Source organism: Salmo trutta, chromosome 4, assembly GCF_901001165.1.
Source record: "Salmo trutta chromosome 4, fSalTru1.1, whole genome shotgun sequence".
Lineage (NCBI taxonomy): Eukaryota > Metazoa > Chordata > Actinopteri > Salmoniformes > Salmonidae > Salmo > Salmo trutta.
Window position 1 is genome coordinate 44862602 of NC_042960.1, and position 8130 is coordinate 44870731.

General features: G+C 41.1%; 1 protein-coding gene across 6 annotated transcripts in view; it reads right to left on the reverse strand.

Annotated features, from left to right (window-relative positions):
* LOC115192435 (protein PRRC2C) overlaps positions 1–7757 on the reverse strand; it is a 44578-nt gene extending 36821 nt beyond the window's left edge. For all 6 annotated transcript variants that reach the window (XM_029750930.1, XM_029750929.1, XM_029750931.1 and 3 more), the window contains exon 1: positions 7379–7757. The gene's annotated coding sequence lies outside the window, so the exon portion shown is untranslated. The remainder of the gene's footprint in view (positions 1–7378) is intronic.
* Between the last annotated feature and the right edge of the window lie 373 nt (positions 7758–8130).

Below are 8130 nucleotides of genomic sequence, written 5' to 3' on the forward strand. Positions count from 1 at the left end.
AAAAAGTCTGCATTTTCATCAATTTCTGCACTCATTTGAGATCACTTCAACGTAGGGCTGCACTATATGGGCAAGCAATCTAGGGCTTATTTTTTTTACCAATAGTTGCAATTGCGATTTGACTTGTGATTTAGAGCAAAACCCTTGGATGAACTGGTCCAATAATCATTTGATTTCCATGATTCCAATTCTATAGTTTGAATACAGCGTTGTTTGACAAGACAACGGATGAAAATGCCAGGGAGTTGTTGTGAGAAGGTAGGAACCAGTGTTGATAAGTGTTTCTTAGGGGAACGTTTAATCTTTGGCTACATTTAATGTTGTTCTCTTAGCTACTTCATGTAGCTAACATATTCATGCTTTGCGTATTTCTCATTGGCAGCTTCATTAAATAGTACCCGCAAAACACCAGTCTCAAGGTCAACAGTGAAGAGGCGACTAGGCAGAGTTTAGAGGTCGCCCGATTAATCGGAATGGCCGATTAATTAGGGCCGATTTCAAGTTTTCATAACAATCGGTAAATTGGTATTTTTGCCACCGATTTGCAGATTTATTTTTTTAATGTACACCTTTATTTAACTAGGCAAGTCAGATTAATAACACATTCTTATTTTCAATGACGGCCTAAGAACGGGGGTTAACTGCCTTGTTCAGGGGGGATTCATTTTTGCAACCTTCCGGTTACTAGTCCAACGCTCTAACCACATGCCTTACATTGCACTCCACGAGGAGCCTGCATGGCAGGCTGACTACCTTTTACGCGAGGGCAGCAAGAAGCCAAGGTAAATTAAACGTTAGCTTTTTGACATGGCACATATTGCACTTTTACTTTTCTCCAACACTTTGTTTTTGCATTATTTAAACCAAATTGAACATGTTTCATTATTTATTTGAGGCTAAATTGATTTTATTGATGTATTATATTAAGTTAAAATAAGTGTTCATTCAGTATTGTTGTAATTGTCATTATTACAACAACAACAAAAAATAATAATAATATATTTTTTTTATTATTTTTTTTTTAATCCGCTGATTAATCGGTATCGGCATTTTTTGGTCCTCCAATAATCGATATCGGTGTTGAAAAATCATAATCGGTCGACCTCTAGCAGAGTTGCAAAGAAAAAGCCATATCTCACACTGGCCAATAAAAAGAAAAGATTGAGATGGGAAAAAGAACACAGACACTGGACAGAGGCACTCTGCCTAGAAGGCCAGCATCCCGGAGTCGCCTCTTCACTGTTGACGTTGAGACGGTGTTTTGCGGGTACTATTTAATGAAGCTGCCAGTTGAGGACTTGTTAGGTGTCTGTTTCTCAAACTAGACACTAATGTACTTGTCCTCTTGCTCAGTTGTGCACCAGGGCCTCCCACTCCTCTTTATATTCTGGTTGGAGCCAGTTTGCACTGTTCTGTGAAGGGAGTAGTACACAGCGTTGTACGAGATCTTCAGTTTTTTGGAAATTTCTCGCATGGAATAGCCTTAATTTGTCAGAACAAGAATAGACTGACGAGCTTCAGAAGAAAGTTCTTTGTTTCTGGCCATTTTGAGCCTGTAATCAAACCCACAAATGCTGATGCTCCAGATACTCAACTAGTCTAAAGAAGGCCAGTTTTATTGCTTCTTTAAATCAGAAGAGTTTTCAGCTGTGCTAACATAATTGCAAAAGGGTTTTCTAATGATCAATTAGCCTTTTAAAATGATCAACTTGGATTAGCTAACAACGTGCCATTGGAACACAGGAGTGATGGTTGCTGATAAAGGGCCTCTGTACGCCTATGTAGATATTCCATAAAAAATAAGCCGTTTCCAGTTTCAAGTCATTTACAACATTAACAATGTCTACACTGTATTTCTGATGTATCAGATGTTATTTTAAATGGCCCCTTTTTTTTTTTTTGCTTTTCTTTCAAAAACAATGACATTTCTAAGTGACCACAAACTTTTGAACGGTAGTACAGGTGAGAGTGGATTCTCGGCCCTCATTAGCATGAAAACTAAATATAGGCACAGACTGTGTGTGGAAAATGATTTAAGACATACTCTCTCCAATACAACCCAACATTGCAGAGTTATGTGCATCCTTTCAAGCAGAACATTCTCAACTTGTGGTGAGTTATTCACAATTTACAATGAACAAAAGGTTTTATATGTAAGATAGATAAATAAAGGCCAAAATTATTGATGATTATTATTATTGTTTGTGCCCTGATCCTATAAGAGCTCTTTGTCACTTCCCACAAGCCGGGTTGTTAAAGACTCACACTCATATGTTTAATGTATTGTATAGTGTGTGTGTGTGGCAGGCTTACAATGATGGCAAAAAGCAACATTTGAGAGAGTGCGCTGACCCTGGTGCTAGAGGGGGTACGCAGCTGGAGGCTGAATGTTTGAAGGGGTACGGGACTATAAAAAGTTTGGGAACCACTGATTTAGAAGATACTGTTGCACAAACATGCTGATTTAGGTCTACACCATCACTGGTATTAACAGGCTGTATAATGAATTACGTTTGCTCTGACTCAGTTCATTTATAAGCTAGCTAGTAAGCTAACTAGCGTTTAGCGGCTAACAATATTTAGGCCCAACTTGCTAAGAAAAGACAAACTAGCTGTTTGCAGATGTAACAAATTAAATGTAATTATAGAATGATAGTGGATTTATATTAAGCAAAGTGAAAACAGCATTGTTACATTGACCAAGCAGACTCGTGTGGGGCTCCCGAGTGGAGCAGCGGTCTAAGGCACTGCATCTCAGTGCTAGAGGCATCACTACAGACCCTGGTTTGATTCCAGGCTCTATCACAACCAGCCGTGATTGGGAGTCCCATAGGGCGGCTCACAATTGGCCCGGCGTCGTCCGGGTTAGGGTTTGGCCGGGGTAAGCCGTCATTGTAAATAAGAATTTGTTCTTAACTGATTTGCCTAGTTAAATAAGAAAAAGAAAAACTGTCTCGCGGTTGAGGAACAACACATGCGCTCAAGTGACAGGGAGCAGAAATAGGTCTGTGTGGAAAGCAGCATGGAGAGAAAGAGAGCAGTGAGAGACGACTCAAGTAGCGAAGTAAACTATAAAAATAGACATTACACACGCCGTATCACATTTAACAAACCAAACATTCAAATACCATTATAGAAGGTAAAGTAAAAACCCAAACCGGTCCGTGCAGCAATACAGGTATATCATAAAATACGGTATACTGCCCCCAGCCCTAATCAGTGGTAACAGACAAAGTGTAGAGCTTTGATTTGATTAGGAACCCCGTTAGCGACAGCTACGTTTACTGGGGTATGAAACAACGATCTATCTGCAATATTAAAGCTGATCCACCCCTAATAAAAAAAGAATAATAATAAAATACTGCCTTATTCTGTCAAGTCCCACATAACCCAGCCATGCCCCCAGAGGTCATTGCCCACCTGCTCAATACAGCCACAAACCCAGCTTCAGTTCAAATCATGTCCAGTCGTTTCTCTCTGCAATCCAGTCTCCAGCCTTACCGTGCCTTATATTTGGATTAAGACGTTTTTATCCAAATTGACAACACATACACTGAGTGTACAAAACATTAGGAACAACTTCCTAATATTGAGTTGCACTTCCTTTTGCCCTCAGAACAGCCTCAATTCATCAGGACACGGACTACAAGGTGTCAAATGGTTCCACAGGGATGCTGGCCCATGTTGACTCCAATGCTTTCCACAGTTGTGTCAAGTTGGTTGGATGTACTTCGGGTGGTAGACCATTCTTGATACACACAGGAAACTTTGAGCATAAGAAACACAGCAGCGTTGCAGTTCTTGACACACTCAAACCGGTGTGCATGGCACCTACTACCATACCTGGTTCAAAGGCACTTCAATCTTTTGTCTTGCCCATTCACCCTCTGAATGGCACACACACACAATACATATCTTAAGTGTCTAGGCTTAAAAATCTTTCTTTAACCTGTCTCTTCCCCATCATATACACTGATTGAAGTGGATTGATCATTAATAAGGGATCATGGATATCACCTGGTCAGTCTGTCATGGAAAGAGAAGGCATTCCTAATGTTTTGTACACCTGGTGTATAGCCCTTACAACAGTAACCCTGTCCCTTTGCCTCCAGGGAGAGCTGAGAGAGGAGAGGAAAGATGAGGAGCAGAAGGAAGGAATGGGATGTCACTTCAGGCAGTAAGAAGATAGATGTCCTGAATTATTCCTTTGTTATTTGCTTTCACCAAGTACTTTCAGATTGCTGTAAATGATGGAACTGAAACAAGGAAACCTTTTTAGTTTAAACGGGCCCTATGGCAGGAAGCTACAGATGGACACAAAACTGTGTGCAGTGCACTGTGCCAGTTGAGGAGGTGGATATCAGCTGAGTCACCACTCATTGCCTCACAGTGATACAACAGTAGTCAGATGATAGAGATGTGCACCTTTCCCTTTCGAGACAATTAAATATGCATCCAAATACATGGGCTCCGATACAGGAACGATACGTTTTAGTTTGAAACAATTGAATTAGAGAACGAATCGATACACTAACTTGTGTTGCATAAACACATTCATTTTCCATTCTAAATTAAAATCTGCTGCTGAGCTGGATCTGTCTGAGCTGACTGGTGTGTGTAAATTATGTATGTCTATGGTGTATGTAATATGTAGGCACCTGAGCTGAGCCATATCAGATTAGGGGAGGGGGGGCAATGTAGCCTGTTTTTTGTCCCCCTATTTTGGTTCTGAAATCACCATAACCAGAAAAATGACAAGTAGTGGGTTAAGTGTTTGCTAGTAATGTATCAATATTCATAATTTACAAATTAGCTATGACATAGCCAATGAATATAATGCACAAATTTGGATTTGACCCTTTTGGAAGTTAACGAAGTAATCTCTTCTCGCTTCAGCCATGCACCTCGCAAAAGTGATTTCTGTCCTGGTTATGAAATTATCGACGTTACCCTACATATAAAAACATGAGCATATACACTGTTTAAATTAGGGGGGGGGGCTTTAAACGGTAAAACTAAATTAGACTCCTTGGAAATCCCTAACTTAAATTAATTCTTCACAAAATATAACACTAACAAGTCCCGATCATCACCGGAAAATAAAAACTGTAGCCTAGTGCCGGTTTGATGACTTGTCATTGGACAACAAGAGCAAGCTACATGCATCACTCGTGAAAAGCAAGAGCACCAGCAGCTTAAACTAGAAAATTCTCTCTCTCCGCGGGAAGCACGATGTAGACTATCTGCATTGTGAATTCACATGGAATTGTATACATTTCTGTTATCGCTTTAACAAAAAAAAAATTTAAATGCAGTTTAAACATTAAGAAATGTTGTCCATTTGTTACATCCCTAGTTCAAAGCAAAACTACCAAAACTATTGTTGATGGTTAACTTGTGCAATCAAAATAAAATCTATTTTAAGCCCCGTTCAGCAGGTACAGTATAGCCAGATGAGAGTTGTGTGTCTGGTAGCTTACTTTTATTCTTGTAAAACAAGTTAAACAGCACATTCTAACAATGACCTAGGCAAATTACATAGGTTGTCACTCAACTAAAAGCCTAATATCACGCAAGCCATATTAGCATTTGAATGCTGAAGGTGCCTCGCAGATGTGCAAGATCAGGCCGCCTACCTTGCGTTGGTCAGCATGCAAAGCTGGGCACAGTGCGCAGTTTGACTAGGCTACTGATAATCGCCTGGGATTGGTTGGCATGCAAAATGACTTGTAGATCAATTACTATCAACACAGTTACATGTAGTTTGACACTGAAAGTTTTCACAAAATCTGAGGTATTTTTTTGAAAGGTAAAGAATGCAATATGAGCCACAAAAAAAACAACCAGTGATTCGTAACGTTTGAATCGATTTTCTGACCAATGCATGCTACATTTGGATCGGTTTGGGGTCTGCGGACCCACACACTTGCATAGGGGATTACCGATACGCCATTACATGCCTACCAGATAGCCATGCTACACACAACCACCACACACATACACTGATATGAAATAACTGGGCTAGTAAGAGTCCCACAAAGGGCTTAACCCGCAATTTTGATTTTATCCATCTTGGTTTTCAAATCAGTAGACACAAGGGAGAGGAGATGCAGCGATGTAAGCCACTTTATACTATTATTGCAATGCAGCCCATCCATAATATTGAGCTGTAGCCTCTTGGGAGGAAGGAACATCAATATCTCCCAGTCCATAGGGAGATGGAATTAGATGATGCCTATCTTTCCCAGTAATTAGGGAATAAGGCCTGCAGTCATCTTCATATAACAAATTACAGAAAAGATGGCATTAAATATGGACTTCAACCTACTTTTGAGCAATAACCAAAGTTTTAGGGTTTCCAATGTGAGGCTATCGGTTGAAACAATTCACTTTCCTATGAAATGGCCTCAACTGACCAACTCTGGGGATTCGGAAAGACACGCACACAAAAAACCTTGGTCAGATAGGGAGGATGAATCACTTCTTTTGACCATCTCCTCTGACACACAAGTCTACACATTAACAGATGCACTCACTTCCTCATACACCCAAGGCCAGGTCAAATCGCTGCCTGGTCATTTGCATACCAGTCACATACCAGAGTGCTCAATAATTACATCGGCATCGCCAGTCATTGGGATCAATGGTACCTGAGGTTATCAACATACATTGTGGTTCATATAACTTACTAATGGACATGTCCGGCAGTCCCGAAGACAGGATCATTGTCAACACAAAACATGGTAAAACCGGTTGACTGTGTGGTTACCAATTGTCTGGGTGAATGTGTTTGAGTTGTGTATCATTGATGTATAAAGGATAGTCAAAAGGATAATCATTTCTAAACTGGGGGGGGGGGGGGGGGCGCATGGACACAGTCACGTCCAAACCACAATAGTTAAGGCATGTCTATGCAACGTGTTCAACCCTCAAACACAAATTTGTAATATCAGCATTGTTCAAGGCTTGGAGATTTTTTGTAAAATCTCGGTGCAGCCAAGTAGTGAAATTTTAACTAGTTCACCGGCAGGAAGATGCCTGGCTTCATGGACCATTTTAGGCAGGGTGGGTCACATCGGCCCGACGCAGGGGCCTCTTCTAGCCCAAAGCACCAAACCTAATCGAACACAAATTCACGATATCAAACATGATTCCTCACCCCGGTAACAATATATTTGGATTGTTAACGGGCTTCAATCGTTCAGATTTAAACTACACACTGCAGCATGGTGGGTTAACCATCTACCTAGTTGAAAATAGTCAGAACGTTCAGTTTCGGTTTTGAATTCTATTTGCCATCACATCCACATTCGGCTTTCGCTAACCTGGTTTTCACCACGAAGTATTTAGCTAGAACATCATTGACATGGCGACCTACCCGTCACCGCCGGTCCCTTTCTTCTAGTCTGTCGTATGCCTCGTCTGGGTTCGGCCTGTTTTGTGCGAGTGTGTGTGTGGCCGGCGGATTACAAAAGCTAGCTTGCTAGTTCGGCTAACGATACTAGCTAGCGTGGAAGCTAGCATCCAACAAGCTCCTCTCGACTTGCACGGGCCTGATGCGTTTCTGTTGCCTACACGGTGCCCTTTCTTCTTCCCCGACGTGTCCTCCGTTATTCGGACGTTAACAGGCTCTCGGCTTGTGTTTCTGTCTTCTTGCACACCCGTTGTCTCGTATGAGACAGTATTGAGTGAGTGAAGGCGCCGCGGCCTGTCGCACAATCAAAGATGGCAGACCGCCAGTCCACGATCGTCACTAGTTACCACAGCCACAAAGTCATAATTATGTTTAAACTCCGCCTTTTTCTACAATTTATCTTCTTAAAATCTGATTTAAACCTTAACCACACAGCTAACCATATACCCAACCTTAAATTAAGACTAAAATTCAAGTTTTTATTTTCATAATTTTTTTACGATATAGCCAATCTTGACTTTGTGACTGTGGTAACTAGTGACAACCCCAGTTCCACGGGTGTCTGACATCATCACCCACCCACAGATGACGGCGGCTGCGGAGCATCAGTTTTAAAAAATATTATGGATATACTGACAAGATATACATGTCTCTCCGTGCTAACAATGGGAGTCGTTGTCCACAAAGCTGCACGGCGGTACTAGCCTCATACCATG